Source organism: Gadus chalcogrammus, chromosome 22 (assembly GCF_026213295.1).
Source record: "Gadus chalcogrammus isolate NIFS_2021 chromosome 22, NIFS_Gcha_1.0, whole genome shotgun sequence".
Classification (NCBI taxonomy): Eukaryota; Metazoa; Chordata; class Actinopteri; order Gadiformes; family Gadidae; genus Gadus; species Gadus chalcogrammus.
The window spans coordinates 12,341,069-12,357,902 of record NC_079433.1 but is presented as its reverse complement, the minus strand read 5'-3'; positions in this window follow the sequence as shown (position 1 = coordinate 12,357,902).

The window sequence follows — 16,834 nt, the reverse complement described above, 5'->3', positions numbered from 1 at the left end:
CCGGTAATTTGTTGGTTGAAAAAGCAACGGTGATGACAGAAGCGCTTTGCAGAAAAGTTCAGGGATCTTCAGGCTGCAGTGCTCTGAACACCCTTAACACAGGGACAAGCGCTCTGAAGAAAGACTCCAGGCTCTGTGCTTTTTGTCTTGGTATGCCCATGCTGCCTCCTTCACTCTCTCCTCATTTCACCCCTCATGAAGGCACTTGAAAAAGGTAACAGACCACAGGATCGAAACAGGTAAAATAACAACATTTACAGACTAAATATCTTGTCAGGAAATTATCAAAAACATTATCAACATGCATCTAAAAACCAGCTCATAAACCCTGTCTTGGAAATGCTCAGTATTTCTGGGGGCTGATGTGGTGCTGATTCTGATGAATTCCTCAGAGTCTGAACACTGTGGCTTCATTCAGCTTCAACGTCGCCGTAATGTGAGTGGCCTGGCTCGGCCACGAGAACGTACGGAAATTGGTCACCCGCATGGCTACGCGGCCAGAAGGGAGAATAGACTCAAGTCCATTAAATCTTCTTCAGGAGTAGAAGGAAATCAATTACCCGAAGTGATGTGAGTTTGCCATGGATTTCACGGAGCATCATTTCCTGATGCTTAATGAAAACGTTGATACCCCTTAATAACATTATTAGAATGTGAAATGTGGATTTCTGTTATGCATCACTTTTATCTATCAACATGCAGGCTTATACCTAAATGAAACATTTCATAAGTGCATAAGTAGGCTTCTTCAAACTAATACATGAACCTAGCTATCATGATGACTCATTTTGAATCGATTTAACCAAATCCAAAACCAAATATAGCCTTGTCTACCAGCAGGAGTATTAGGCTGGTTCTGGATCTTGGGGAACTGTTGTACCACCACTTTAAAAAAAGATCCTTCTCACAAAGATCATACTTGAGTTGAAGTCGCGTCTAAAATGTAGCTGGTGTATTGATCTCTTGAAATGAGGTGTCCTAGCAGAACTCGCAGCAATTTAAAAGCACCCTTTTTTTTTTCTTTCAATGCGCTCCTTCGGCTAGCTTCCAAAATCAATCATTTTTGGAGAGTGTCTGATACACTCCTCTGTCAAATGAGTATAGCCCGTTTGTCTATTGATTGCAGGAGACGTATTTTGCCACGGATGTGAGGCCCTATTTATGGTAGATGGGAGAGACAAGGATCCTCTTTATCCTTCTTGTAAACACCGGGCTTGTCATGCTGCAGTACCCTTTTTACCTTCTTTTTTTTCCTCACCTTTTTTATTTGAACTATTTTCATTATTTTTTTCTGGCTCGTTAAGCCGTTGCTGCACACCTGTGGTATTGAGTACACAGCAGTACACAGCTGATGTCTATAAACAAAATCAATCACGGGGGTGTTCGTTATCAATTATCATGTTTAGATGTTTTGAAATCATTACGTCTGTTTTTGGAAGGCAACTTAACAAAGTGATTTTCTATGGTGAATCATGCAGCTGTGCTGTAGAGTGTGTGATGATTATGGTAGAGGTGGGGTTAGTGGTGGTGTTAGCAGGGGAGGAGTAAGCAGTAAAGTAATGACGCAGTTCACTTACAGGGCCGCCATATAGCTGCAGGTGCCCCTTTGCCTTATGTACTACTACTCTCCTCCTGCTGAACATTCAGCTCACAGTCAGCAGTAGTGGATCACCACAGTTGTGTGTGTGTGTGACCTGTGTGGGAGAGTTTAAAATGCATTACCCTCCTCTTTGTCTGGGAGGCTTTTTCGGGTGTTCTCTCAACCCATTGTGCATTTTGCCCTGATTGATCAACTTTATTCACAAAAAAATAGGAATACAATGTCAATCTTCTCATCGATCAATCAGTTTATTTATTGGGATGATATTTAACAGAGAGTTATGGATGGTAGACTGTAACCTGTATCAACTTTTAAATTAATCGTTCCTATCACTCGTTCAAATAAAAATTGAAATGATCAGCTATGGCCTAGGGATTCAACATTGAAACACAAACCACCCATCTGTTTGGACCACGGTTCAACACCATTTATCGCCCACCACGTCCTCCAGCAAGAATTCCTACATTCTGTTGTATTTCCAAGGTCATAATAAATAGAAACACAGCAAGGAACATCAAGCTCCACTGTTAAGTTATCCCAGAGGGTTAACGGTGTGAACGTTGGACGCCGATCCATAAACACAGCGGCCTACTTGTGTAACCCGTGTCGTGCAGCGATGTGCACTCGGTTTGACAGAACAGTAGCTTAGGGTCCTGAACTGCAGAGATCTGTTACTCCGCTGGCAGTAGTCAACCCAGGCTCATTTGTAGGGTCGTGTACAGTAATTACAGCCTCCAAAAGGGCAAACGTTCCAACAACATAATGGATGGCATGTCCCATCCTTATGCACTCTAAGCCCCCTCCCCCCCACCCGATGATAATGATGAGAAGGGAGAGGATGATGATTATGAAGATTGGGATGATAATCATGAGACAAAATAAATAATAATAGTAATCACAAAACAATGTTAATATATTATATATTACATAAATACATGATCATTTTAATTATTCTTATTCTTATCATTATAATAATTATTTGTAGTAGAACTGTATCATGTATACAATTCATGATTTCTCTTTCTTACCTGACATGGCTTGACATGGGCCCATAAGGAGGGCACATCAATCAAACCCTATTGACTGATGTGGACATGGACACGACAACAAACACCCACCCAAGTCCACACCTTTCCCTTATTGATGGTCTGCACACTCCCCCTCCCCCCCCGCCGATAGGACACTCTGGGAATGTAAGATTGATTTTAATCAGCGGTGTCACCAAATCAATAGCGCTTCATTACCCCCAGGAGAAAGCCCTGGCAATGAAACCCATGTCCCCTGAGAGGTAGACTCTCAAAACCTTTTAATAGCCTTGCTGATAAAGCCCCTCAGGGAGCAACCAGGTCTGGGAATTGTAGTTTTCTCTCTTTTTTATTTGGAGTAGGGAATTGCATTATTCCCTGGAACACTGGTGGGGGAGTGGGGACAGGGGAGAGTGTTTTTTTCGAGTTATTGCAGCACATCCGTCATGAATACATCTTCCAAGTGTCTCACGTTCGCTGTAATGCGGTTCCGAAATGAATGCGTGCATTCATTTCGGAACCGCGTTACAGTGAACGTGATGTTATTATGCAGCTGGGTTATTATTCCAACCCACCCTACCTTTCATTGAGATAAAACCTCTTCTGTCGCGTCTAATTTCCATTATTCGGCTGCACCACATGTTCCCCACTAGACCCAATAGCGAGGATGAACGTAGCGCGGCGTGGCACAGGCTATATCAGTAGCCATTAAGGAAGTGTGGGTTGAAACCCTGACACACTCCCTCCTCATTTTTTTCCCGCCACCGCCGTCCGGTTGCCCAGGTAACCAGTACCTATGTCTATGAGCAATTTAAATTTGTTCATAAGTGCTTTTCGGCTATACGTCGGTTGGGTAATGGGGTGTGTGTGTGTGTGTGTGTGTGTGTGTGTGTGCGCGTGTGTGCATTCTATACACGGGTTAAATTACAAACAAGCGCCGTTTTTCAATATAATAACCCCGCACTACAAGCAAAGACAAATCCCTCCTTCCCAACACACACACACACACACACACACACACACACACACACACACACACACACACACACACACACACACACACACACACACACACAGCTAGGTATTCACCTCTAGTATTTACCAAATGATTTACGAGGAGCCCCCTAATATTCTTCTCACCAGCCCAATGTCCTGATTACAAACAATTATTCACTGTTACTTACAGTAATAAAGCAGGCTAATGGAGCCTCATAAATCTGCTCCTCCCAGAACCCGGGCTCCGTGCACTCCCATGGGGCGTTGCTGGGGTAACCCTCAGTGGGTGCTATAGCCGAGGTCGTACGGCCGGAAGGGTTGACCCCCGGCAGGGCGGCGGGCAAGGCGGGCTCGCTGGGGCTACTTGACCCCACTCATAGATCACACTCTGGGACGGATTAGGATGCTAAAAGACATCTTGGTCTTTTGTATGGGACTTCATAGAGAGATGAATGCATTTGTTTTGCATGCTATGCCTCAAATTGACGAATGGGGGGGGGGGGATGATGTATGTGTGTGTGTGTGTGTGTGTGAATTGTGTGTGGATGAAGGCATGTTCTCCAAGAAGGATGTGTTTGAGCATAATGTCAATGGTGATAGATCTTCCATCCAAGTGTTTGAAAGGGGGAGGGGAGGCGGGTTAAAACGTGCAGTATAGAACTACGTAAAATGGCATGTCGTAGGAGAGATACGGAGGGAGTGAGAGAGAGGGAGGGCGAGAGGGAGGGAGGGAGGGAGAGGATGCGTGCGAAGAACCCTGTTACTTCATGGCAGCGGAGATAACACAGACAATCCTAGAGAGAGAGAGAGAGAGAGAGAGAGACGCGCACACACACACACACACACACACACACACACACACACACACACACACACACACACGCACGCACAACCAAATCAGACACTGAGGCTCTCTCATCACTTCAACCTACTTCTAATTCCTAGAAGTAGCAATCACACGTGCACCCACTCACATGCACACACACACACACACACACACACACACACACACACACACACACACACACACACACACACACACACACACACACACACACACACACACACACACACACACACACACACATATATACACACACAGTACTATCCCCCCACACACACACCTACATATATACTTTATTTATTTATTTGGGATTTAGGCCCCCCGTTGTATAAATATATATATATATATATATATATATATATATATATATATATATATATATATACACACACACAGTACTATTCCCCCACACACACACATACATTCTCTCAATCATACACATATATGCATATACACACACACACACACACACACACACACACACACACACACACACACACACACACACACACACACACACACACACACACACACACATTTCTGGATTGCCCCGCAACAGAGAGAGGAAGTGTTACCATGACGCTGCTAGGGTAACCCATCAAGGACTGGTCATTGATATTCTGCACCTCTTCCCTCTCCTCTCCCCTCTCCCCTCTCCCCTCTCCCCTCTCCCCTCTCTCTCCTCTTCTCTCTCCTCTTCCCTCTCCTCTCCCCTCTCCCCTCTCTCTCCTCTTCTCTCTCTCCCTCTCCATCGCAGGGTTCGCTCGGCCATTCCAATAGCAGGGGACGCTGTGTGCTTTTGTTAAAAAACCCATTACATAAGAAGGGAGAGAGAATAGAGATGGGAGAGATACAGCGAGGGAGGGAGGGAGGGAGGGAGAGAGAGAGAGAGAGAGAGAGAGAGAGAGAGAGAGAGAGAGAGAGAGAGAGAGAGAGAGAGAGAGAGAGAGAGAGAGAGAGAGAGAGAGAGAGAGAGAGGATGCGTGCGAAGAACCCTGTTTCTTCATGGCAGCGGAGATAACACAGACAATCCTTTGTGAGTCACTTAGTGTATTCTTTTTATCTGCTTCTGGGGTGAAGGAGTGTGTCCCCTCATTGTCATGCCCAACAACGCATCCTTAGACACAGGTAAAAACACCCACACGCACACCCATACACACAGGCACACAAAAACACACACTCACAGAAATAAAACATTTACACACATAAAAACACATGCACTAATAACCGAAACAAGAGTACGATGACACATCCTAGGTGTCCTTAGCATAGCACTGACCGTGGGCTCCACTTTGAGGATGGATGAATTGATGAATGGATGGATGGATGGATGGATGGATGGATAGACCGACATCAACAACATCCTGGAATAATAAGCCGGATAGATTCATGCTGGAGGGAGGATGAGCGCGATGGATAGAGGGTAGGGCGTGGTGGTGGGGGTGGGGCATGATGGTCTGGCGCCTGTGTTATTCTTGAGGCTGTTGGGGTTGGGGGGGGGGGGGGTGCGGTTCCCTATTGGGGACAGACAGACCTCTGATGGACGGCACGCTTCAAGGACAGACACGAGAGCGCACGGGTGTCTGTTAGGGGAGCATGTGAATGTGTGTGTGCTCATGGGTACTGGGACTTTGTGTATGGGTGTGGATGCGTGAGGGATAAGTCGGAGTGTGTGTGCTAGAAGCAGGGTGTGTGTGAGGGGGGGGGGGGGGACATCGGGCGGATGGGGGGGTGGGGGGGGGTGGAGGAGGGGGGTAGAAGGTGGGGTGAAGTAATGCGATAAGTGGGCTGATTCAATTGCGCGCCTGCGTTGGAACACGTGTTTCATTCTGCATGGTTTGGCTCAGTGGCGCCAAAGCCCTGTTAAGAGTCCCGCCTTAGATGCAAATGCGGATGCAGATGTGCGGTAACAATAATAGCTTATGGATATTTACAACCCAGCAAACCGAGAGAGTGGACAGCGGAATCTGTGTTAGATCACATGCACGTAAACTATATGACACGTATATATATATATATATATATATATATATACAGTAAAATAATAAATAAATAATGCACTGACTGCTTGCACTGATACATCATTCACTTTTTGTCCCCCTTGCCAAGAATGCGTGCCAACGCACAAGCAAACACACACACATGCACACACATGCACGCACGCACATGCACACACCCACACAGACGTGGCCCCTCAGAAACACACACAAACAGACGTACACGCAAATTAACACAAATTCACACACACACAGATGCATACCCAGATGCTCACACCAACACAACCGCACACACACACACACACACACACACACACACACACACACACACACACACACACACACACACACACACACACACACAGGGTAACCTAACCCAGTGACTGGCCCCACTAATCCATGTTGAGGTTGCGTGGAGTTGGGAGCAGTGAAGTGTCTCTTATTCCAACAATCAATCATACATTCATACATTAGCCAGATAACATAGCCGGCCCAGCACGCTGCCAAGCACACAGCGGGGGAGCGAGGGGGAAGGGCACACTTCATAACAGCAGCTGTGTGTGTGTGTGTGTGTGTGTGTGTGTGTGTGTGTGTGTGTGTGTGTGTGTGTGTGTGTGTGTGTGTGTGTGTGTGTGTGTGTGTGTGTGTGTGTGTGTGTGTGTGTGTGTGTTGGGGCTTCCCTGTGTTTGTTTGTGTGTGTGTGTGTGTCTGTATATGTATGTGTGTGTGTGTGTATGTCTGTGTTGGGGCTTCCCTGTGTGTGTGTGTGTGTGTGTGTGTGTGTGTGTGTGTGTGTGTGTGTGTGTGTGTGTGTGTGTGTGCGTGTGTGCGTCTGCATGCACACACATCAATGCAAATGCGTTCAGTGTATTTTGTTATGCTGTGATAATGTGCACATTTCAAATGCATAGGCGGTTCGCATGCGTGTTAAAAGAAAAAAAATGTAAGAGGAGAAAAAAAGAGATAGCATCTAGGCCAAGTGGGTGGGATTACGAGGACGCCTGAGTGCGTTTGTAATAAATCCATTTGAATGATCCACAAGTACCACAACCTACTCTATTGCAACAGTCACTTTATCACTCACACATTTACACACTTAGCTGATTCCCCCCCCCCTCCTGAGCTCTTTCTAAACCGTGCCCGTGAATGAGTCCCCGTAGAGCAGGCAGGGAGGACCAGAGGGACAGTACCGGCCCCTCGTCGACACACTCTAGTGCACCCCCAGCTGAGTTAAAGCACTAACACCCCGTCCTCTGCGGATGTTACGCGGTGCCGAGAGAGATGTGTTTTCCTCCTCCCTGTGTACCTGTTCATTTATTCATGCTGGGTTTTGCTCATTCAGGGGACCACTTATCCAATAATGACCATTTCAGCCCCCACGGCTGTTTTGTCCACTTCAATTTGGACCGTCTATTGCTGCTCCTCGCAGGCAGAGAAATCATGCTTAGGGCCGATCATCAAACCCTAACCAGGCCCACACAGGTATTATGGGCTGTTGCATCAACGCAAACCTCTTTCACTCAAAAGGAAAAAGGTTATTTCTTGGGAGAATGTACAGCAAGAGCACATTCTACCCAGAATGACTTATGTTGGTGGGCAATTTTTGAGCAAAACACGTTTTATTTTTCCTGAAAGTCGTATTTTTGTGAGTATAAGGCCGGCACAAATACCAGGAACAGGAGCATCAGATTATTCTCTGTGTAATGGGCAATTGACACAAGCGAATTAAGAGCAAGCGAGATATGTGTAGCCAGAATACCGACTTTTCTACATTTTCTATCCAACCATTATTCCTTTGGTTCTGTTACTTTGCTTAAGTGTCTCAGTGATCAATAGATCCAGCTAGCTCCGGTAAGCCCAGCTGATACCATTTTGCACTTCTCTACTCTTTCTGATTCCGTCTATGGAAATTGGTGAATTTAAGGAGGTATATTTATTTTACTCTGCTGCATGTAAACAATGCTTAAATTGGATCAACAGGCTCATTCAAGCGTGAACACGACAGTTTTTCCGTTTTTGTTAGTTATTCTACTAAGGGTCACAGAACAGTTGCTTGCGTAATGTGTACTCAAACAGAAAATATTTGTGGTACAGGTGAAATTATAAGAGGAATGTTTGAAGGGTGAAAATGAGTTAAACCTTTTCTTATAGATATTCTTCAACTATCTTTTCATTTTCAATCTCAAATCGTTTGCGATGGTCAACACACCAAAAAGAACAAAAAGAAAAAATGCACCGTGTCTTTAGCTTGTCAGAACCCAAGGGTACAGAGTTCAGCCCTGAACACCCTTCTCTAGAATGTTCCGGAAATGTCAGACTCGCTGGAGATCGGCTGTCTAATCTGGAGACGGAGCCTGAGGCTGTCTGAGTGTGTTGGTTTGACTAAAGCTCGGGTATATACACCGCTCATATATCCTGCACAGCTCTGCCGCACTCCAACCTATATACTGTGTGTAGGAGGCAGGTTTCGTGAACTGCAAACACTCACACAATCTTGGCTGCAAAATGTACCAACATTATTGCACCATTATCCCTAATTGCCATGAGTAATTGTCTGGGATTTACATTCTGCCTTTTATATTTAAGCAAGGAAAATATATTCTGTAGTGGAATGGGATCCATTTTTACAGCAAAATACAGCTTATTTCTTCTCACCAGATTGAGCTGGACTCAAAATTCTTTCAGAATATTAATCTCTAGAATCAGATGCTATAGAACTCCGGTCTTATGCCCTAAAAATTTTAACTTTTCCCAAAATGTCATATTAAAGCTAAACATGATAAAAAGATTCACAGTCTACAAAAATAATCCATAATCGCCACATAAAATCTTTAGACCATGCCTCACAAAAACCATTAGCATAATTTGTTTTATTTAGTTCCATTTGAGAAATATTGGCCAATAAAGTTGGAGCCGTTAGCCCATTTTTCTTGTATTACCATTTTGTTATTGTATAAAAAAAAACATACAACTATTATTAGGTGGATACCAATACCCCCCACTACCCATAAACCCAAATTGTGGTAAAAAAATATGAACTCGCCTTATTTCTCCTTACTAGATTGACCTGGACTCAAAATTATTTCATCATATTAATCTCTCAAATCAGATGCATCTTTTTTTGGTCTTCTGCTCTAAAAATGTTTACTTTTCCCACAATTTCATAGAAAAGCCAAACGTCCACAGTCTCAACCCATTTTGCCTATATGACCATTTTGTTATTGTATATCTACCATACGGCTATCATTAAGTGGATACCATTAACAGTGCACATTTTCAGATCTGTACTCTTTTAAGAAAGCCCTTAATTCTCTAGTGATATGTGTGTTTGGAGTTTTCTTGATGTTGTGTGCTTATCAATTTACATTTTCACCATGTGAATGAGGCTTCATGCAGTGCAGGAATTTCAGTTGCTCAACGGGATAATGCCGTGCACTGGTGAACCTTAGGTTGAAAGTTTGAATCCTGATTAGAGAATTATGAACAAGCTGAACATGACAACCTGTCATTTAAAGGAGCATTTCACCGGTGCAGACATGAATATGTATTGAAATTGGGTCCTATATGTAGTCGAATAATAAAATAAAATTCTAATTTGGTGCCGTCTTGACCGAGAAAATGCAGAAAGTGACTTTTTGGCGCTTGTGGATTGAAGACAACAACTCCCACCATGCACAGCTTCGCTGGCGGCCACTCCCGCTGATCGTCTCCGCCTATCGGACACCTCCTTGTTCCATCTACTAATGGAACAAATCAGCGTGGAGCTTGAACCGACGTCACTAGAGTAGTGACGCTTGCACAGAAGCATACGGCCGACATCTTTCCTTATTCTGGGTGGAAATAGTAACATAGTTACGCCATTAAATGCGTTTATGTAAACATTTTTAGCGAGAAATGTGCATTTTAATTTCATAATGTTCGCTCGTTGAATTTGAAGGATGTTTGGTTTGATAGTTATGACGAAGAGGGAACGCTCCATTCACTTGCATGGACAGCGTCTCTGGTTGCTAAGCAACCTCAACGTCTTGGCGGACTATATTATTAACCTATAATCTAACCCGATCTAAACTCTATCATGCACCCAAACATGGCGGCGTTTGGGTTTCCTACCTCGGACTCCTAAATCCAGCGCAGCCACAGGCGCCTTGGCGCGTTGAACCAATTTTTGTGACACACAATGATCAAGCGACAAGTTAGGCACGTTACACGCGTTTGGTGTGGCCGTAGCCCGTGTCCACCAAAAGCGTTTTTTTATGCGGTTTCACCCAAAAAATCGGCTTCGTGTGGACGGGGCCAAGAAGGCGAATACACGTCACCAAGACGGGGAGACAGCGCCAGGCGACTTACGCCACTATCTGCCAATGGATCGTGGATGCCTGGGCTGATATAACAGTCTCCACTGTGGTCCAAGCTTTCACGAAGGCAGGAATAATCACTGAACTGCCAGGCAACAACAGCGACAATGACTCGGATAATGACGAGAGGAATCCGGGCATGTTGGATGCCGTAGGCCTACTCGCCCAACTGTTCAATTCGCACACACAAGAATTCGAGGAATTCGTAGACGGGGAATGAACTGAAAAGGTGAGCTTATTGTTAAGAGATATTGATCAGATATTGTTAATATGCACATTAACGTTTGAACATCGTTACCATGGGAGTGCCCGGAGTTGTCAGAACGCTTAATAAAGTTTGACTTTATCTGACTGTTTTGTTGACATTCTCTATAGCACAGCTCGGTCTTGTCGATGCATAACGCAACCCCAGTCAAACGTTTGACTGCAGTATCTTCTATTCTATACGCCTAATAATCCGGTGCGCCCTATATATGAAAACAGTTCTAAAATAGGCCATTCATTAAAGGTGCGCCTTATAATCCGGTGTGCCTTATAGTACGGAAAATACGGTAGTCCTCGTTTGTATTTCTTTCGAAATGGTGAACTTTTGCATGGAGCCATCTTCTATGTCAGATCCAGTACCCTCCGCCAATGTACTTCAGTTTAATCAACAGCCTCTGTTATCTTAGCTTCAGACGCTGTGGATGTTAGTTTCTGCTGGTGAAGTCCCACCCACTGGCACTGCTCTAATAGGTCTGTAGCGTCAGTGGGTCCCACCCGCTAGAGGGGGGTGGGACTAGTGGTTGTAGTCTTACGAGAATCATCTCCTCTTACACTTCCTGTTTTCTTGTACGCAAAAATCGTCATATTGCGTCATTAAAAACAGGAAGTGTTGGAGATCGATACGGATCTCTCCAGTCTCTCCAGAAAATAAGGGAATGATGCTAGACCATTCAAAAATATGCGGGGGGTTCTAAAAATACAAAGCTTATGTGAAATGGGTGAAGTTTCCCTTTAAGAAACACTACATTGAACAGCACCTGAAATTCATCAGGCAATCAACATTCCGGCTCAGTAAGAATCGGACTGCCAAGACACAGTATGGCATTAAGGGGAACTTCTTCATCAAACATTTTTCCTTCATAATTAACTCTGTCATATTTATATTTCTTCCATTGGTGTTCATGACTACAAATGTTTAATTTCCCCAGAATTTCAAAGATTTTTCAGGTATATGCTTTGAAGAAAGCCCTAAATTCACTTGAGAAATGTGTGCTTTGAGTTTTCTGGATGTTGTGTGCTTATCAATAGACATTTTGATCACGTGAATGAGGCTGTAGTTCAGGTTTATAAGTGGAACATCTTTCCTTGAATATGACAATTATATGTTATATTTATATATCTACCATTAGTTTGTTCTTGACTTTTAATTTGGCTCGGACCCCGTTAATCACTGCTTGCGGTTATATTTTTAATTGTTACCATATGCTATTTCCTGGGATATTTGCAGTTACTCTGCAATGCAAGCCCTTCACATCAGTCAAGATGAGTGGATGTGTAATTAAGTCTTCATAATGAGTGAGTGATTGAATGGGAGCTTCTGAGAGTGTGTTCATCTGGTTGCATTACAACCAGCCTCCCCTGTGAGCTCCAATCTCCAAGCCTGTCCCTTCTATAGTTTATGTCTCACTGATTGCACGCAGTGATTGAGCCCGACTACAAGGTTTAACACGTATGAATTATAGATGTACTGTACACTGGGATGTTTCAAACTCAGCCCAAAGCAGAAAGCACGGGACGTATGCTGCCGCATGCACTTGCTCATGTCAGACACTGCAGTCAAGGGTTAATTCTAAGAAACACAGTATCGGGAAGGCTCCCCTCTCTCTCTCTCTCTCTCTCTCTCTCTCTCTCTCTCTCTCTCTCTCTCTCTCTCTCTCTCCCTAGCTCTCTCTCCCTAGCTCTCTCTCTCTCTCTCTCTCTAGCTCTCTCTCCCTAGCTCTCTCTAGCTTTTGCTCTCTCACTCTTTTTCTTTTGCTCTCTCTTTCTTTCACTTACTCTCAGTCTCTCTTTCTCTGTCTCACAAAGAAATATTTACACACATACATACATACATACACACACACACACACACACACACACACACACACGCACAGAGTCCATGCATGCATGCACGCACACACACACACATACACACTCTGGGCATGGCCTTTACCTCTGAGTCTACGCAGTGCTTATTGGAGCGTGCCGTCTATGCCGTGGCCCGGCTCTCAATAATGGCCTCTACTCTAATCCCATTTAGTTAAGAGCCCAGGGAAGACCACTCTCTACGCAAAATGGGAATGGAAAAAAACTAACAGAAATGGAAGGAAGGGGAAACAGAGGGATGGACGCAGACCAAAAAAGGGTTTTAGAGAAGAGGGAAGTGGATTTGAGTTGTTCATATATGGTAAAGTGGGTCTCGGCAGTTGGCCTGAAGGAAAGGGCCCGGCGTGCTTTCGCGTTGGTATTTTGTTCTAATAAATCTTTAAACGTTAACCACTTCTAGCTTGACCTTTCACAGCTTTCGATTTGTATGAGCGGGGAGCGTCATAAGCATATGTTAGTATATCTAAATAAAAAGGAGGGAGTCTCCGCAGGAATGCAGAGAGCGTTTCCTTTTGATTTCTCAACAAGCGTTCATCCAATCGACTTCACCCGTGGCGTTGTTTAGATGAGAGGTTCCGGAAATAGCCCGCTGTCAGGCCTGTTGTGAGCGGGCACTGCACTACTTTAAATAAGTGCGCTCCTTTAAATTACAAGCATGTACTTTCTTCGAGATACAAGTTCTTTCATTTCGATTATATCTCCTTCCGTTTGCATCATTTTCTCAAGTATACCAATCTGATTGAAATAGAATACCTAGTATACTTGTATACATTACGGTACATTATTGCATTGTTGGTAACATTAATGACTAGAAAATGAAGCGTACATCATATAGATGTTCCCGGAACGATAGAGCACCAAAGGAAAAATATGAAAGTTCATCCTCGCCCCGTCTCGCCGGTCAGACCAGCTAAGTGCTTGAAACGTCTGTTCCTGTGCTGAGTGTAACAAGGGAACATTTGACACAAGAAATGTGCCGGTGCTTCTAATGCACCCCCTCCCCCCTTTACCTCCTCCCCCGCCTCACCTCTAATGCTCTCCCGAGCTTCCCTGCAGACCTTTAGTGTGTCAGGTGAAACACAAAGTTCACCGTCCGCCTGTTGTAGGTCAGAGAAGCCCGGGCTGTGGTTTGCTCCTGGTTTTTTATTCTCCCCGTGTATGCTGTTTTATATTTGCTGAATCAAACTCCCGCTGGGCGATACAAGCGCTGCACATCAGCATCATTTACCGTTTGTCTGCTTTTATTACCTTTAACCTCCAGAGAGGTGACACGATGGGACGGTTTTTATGCGGGTTTGTGATATAAACATTTGCTTTAACGTGGTGTTAAACATTTCGCTTTGCACTTCAACGTTGCTTTACATTTAGATGCATACGATTTTTAATTCTTCTAAAATTAAATGTTTGTCTCATTTGCCGAGAAAAGAAACATGTTTTTTTATATTTGAATTTAATAAGAGTTGTAACCTTAATAAATAAAACGTACCCTGAAACACAAAAATACAGAAATAAGTTTCCCAGCAGTCTTTCCGGTTTTAAATGATGCTTTCACTGCTGATAAAAACACTACCCCCCCCCCAAAAAATAAATACAGAACTTTTGTCCAAATGACAGTGGTTTGCCCCAGCTGGGGCACAACACTGGAATATCCAGCCTGGAGAAAGGTACACCAAAATCATAGGCCTCTTCTACTCTCTCTCTCTCTCTCTCTCTCTCTCTCTCTCTCTCTCTCTCTCTCTCTCTCTCTCTCTCTCTCTCTCTATCTCTATCTCTATCTCTATCTCTATCTCTATCTCTATCTCTCTCTCTGTCTATGTTTCCCTTTCAGAACTGTTTGGCCTGAAGTCAGCCATGATGGATGATGGCCCCCGATGTGTGCTCCGCTGCTGGCTTCGGCTGCTCTTAAATGTATGGGCGGTGGGGGCTGGACAGATGGGAGGACTGGGGGACTGGGGCAGACGAGGAAAAGATTAAATGAAAAGGAGCAGATAGATATATGAGTGTAGGAGGGAGACCAAGGAGAGAGGTAATGGATGTCCGCTGAGCAGAGGTTGAGAGAGAGAAAGAGAGAGAGGCTTAGATGACCCCATAGGAGTTATAGGTGGACGCTGTGGGGGCGCTCTGTCCATGATCTGTCTCTGTCTGTCTGGAAGAAAGAAAGTAATAGCTTCCCTTTTCCTCTCTCTCTCTCTCTGTCTCTGTCTCTGTCTCTGTCTCTGTCTCTCTCTCTCTCTCTCTCTCTCTCTCTCTCTCTCTCTCTCTCTCTCTCTCTCTGTGATAATCTGGATTTGCAGCTATAAGAAGCATGGCTGCGATCATTGTGTTCGTGATTGCTCATATCTCTTCTCCACTCTCAGTATCCCACTCAGTCCTCTTTCTAATTACTTTATGCCAAATGCCTTGAGGAGAGGGTGCCAGCCATCAGCAGTCCAATATCTGCACCATTAAGTCACTCATAAACCCTTCAACCGGTACGCCTTCAAAAAGCTTCCTATCCACACCAGACCGCCCTACTGGCTGTCTGGTTCAACTTGCAGTCGGCAATTATTCCTTCTCTCTCTCTCTCTCTCTCTCTCTCTCTCTCTCTCTCTCTCTCTCTCTGTCTCTGTCTCTGTCTCTGTCTCTCTCTCGCTTTGGCATCAGTTGGTGTTGAGAAGTTTCAGTCCTACCACGAGGAGATGCCTTAGGAGAGCATAGGTGAGAGAGGAGTCTAGGTCAGATTGAGTAAAGGCTCATCTCGGGCCCAGCAGTCCCCTTATGGACCTCTTGGCGGGAAAACACAGAGCCTGACAAAGAAACGATTAAAGTAGTTACAAAAGAAAAGTAATTTTGGCGGTTTATGAAGCGTTATGTAGCAATGAGTGTACTACTACAGCAGCCAAATACATAGTATTGAAACCTTTAAAGACACTTTTTTCTTTACAGTTTACTGCTGCAGGCCGAGTTGGCTGTAAATAGCCAATAATGGGCTTGCAGATTGCCACCTCCAGCAACATGATTGGTCGGATCAAATATGAAGCGAAATGAAATGAAACTCCCCTTTATCCATATTTGAGCTAGTCTACCATCAGACTTTAGATATTAATCTAAAATCTGATTTGGCAGCTTATGTAAAGGAAGAAGTTCCTCAGCTCCCAACCTGAACCGATTATCCTCTACAGCGATGACAATACGCTATAGCTCTCCTCCCTGGCCGGATGACACCACAGTCTCTGCGAGACTTTCAGAATGGCTCACCCTGGCATCTGTGTCTTAGATGAAGTACTGCTACCTTCACCCTCGACCTGTGAAAGACACCGCTTTATGTCAGCCGTTTATCTGAACACAAAATAACAGTCCATCTTTACCACCCTCCAAGTCCGCTAAAGCCTTGAGGTTAAAGAATGGTAGCCAGTCAACCGTAAGAGAGGGCACTGAGGCAGCCTCTTCTCTGCTAATGCACACACACAATGGACAACATCAGTGAAATCCCTTCCGTACTCTGCGTGGTTCAGAGATCCTTGCCCATAGACACTCAGATCCTAACTCGGCAGCTAATGCAAGTTAAAGGTATGAGTGCTTGTACTGAATGCGCTGTTGGTAAATCATAAATGGACCGGATTCATAAGGCGCATTTCTAACCGGTGGCCACAAGCGCTTCACAAAGCAACACAGACGCCTGTGTCAACCACGCAAGGAACCAGCCGGCTCATCGGGAACAGTTGGGGTCAGGGGTTTTGCTCACGGACACCTCGACACTCCGAGGATTGAGCTAGCAACATGCCCGTTGCCAGCCAACCCTATCTACCTCCTGAGCGGCCAGGGCTGCCCACTGCTGTTGTTAATCCTTTGCAGATGATAAGAGGTGGAATCTTGAGGTGTCTTTACCCAAACAAACTGCACTTTGA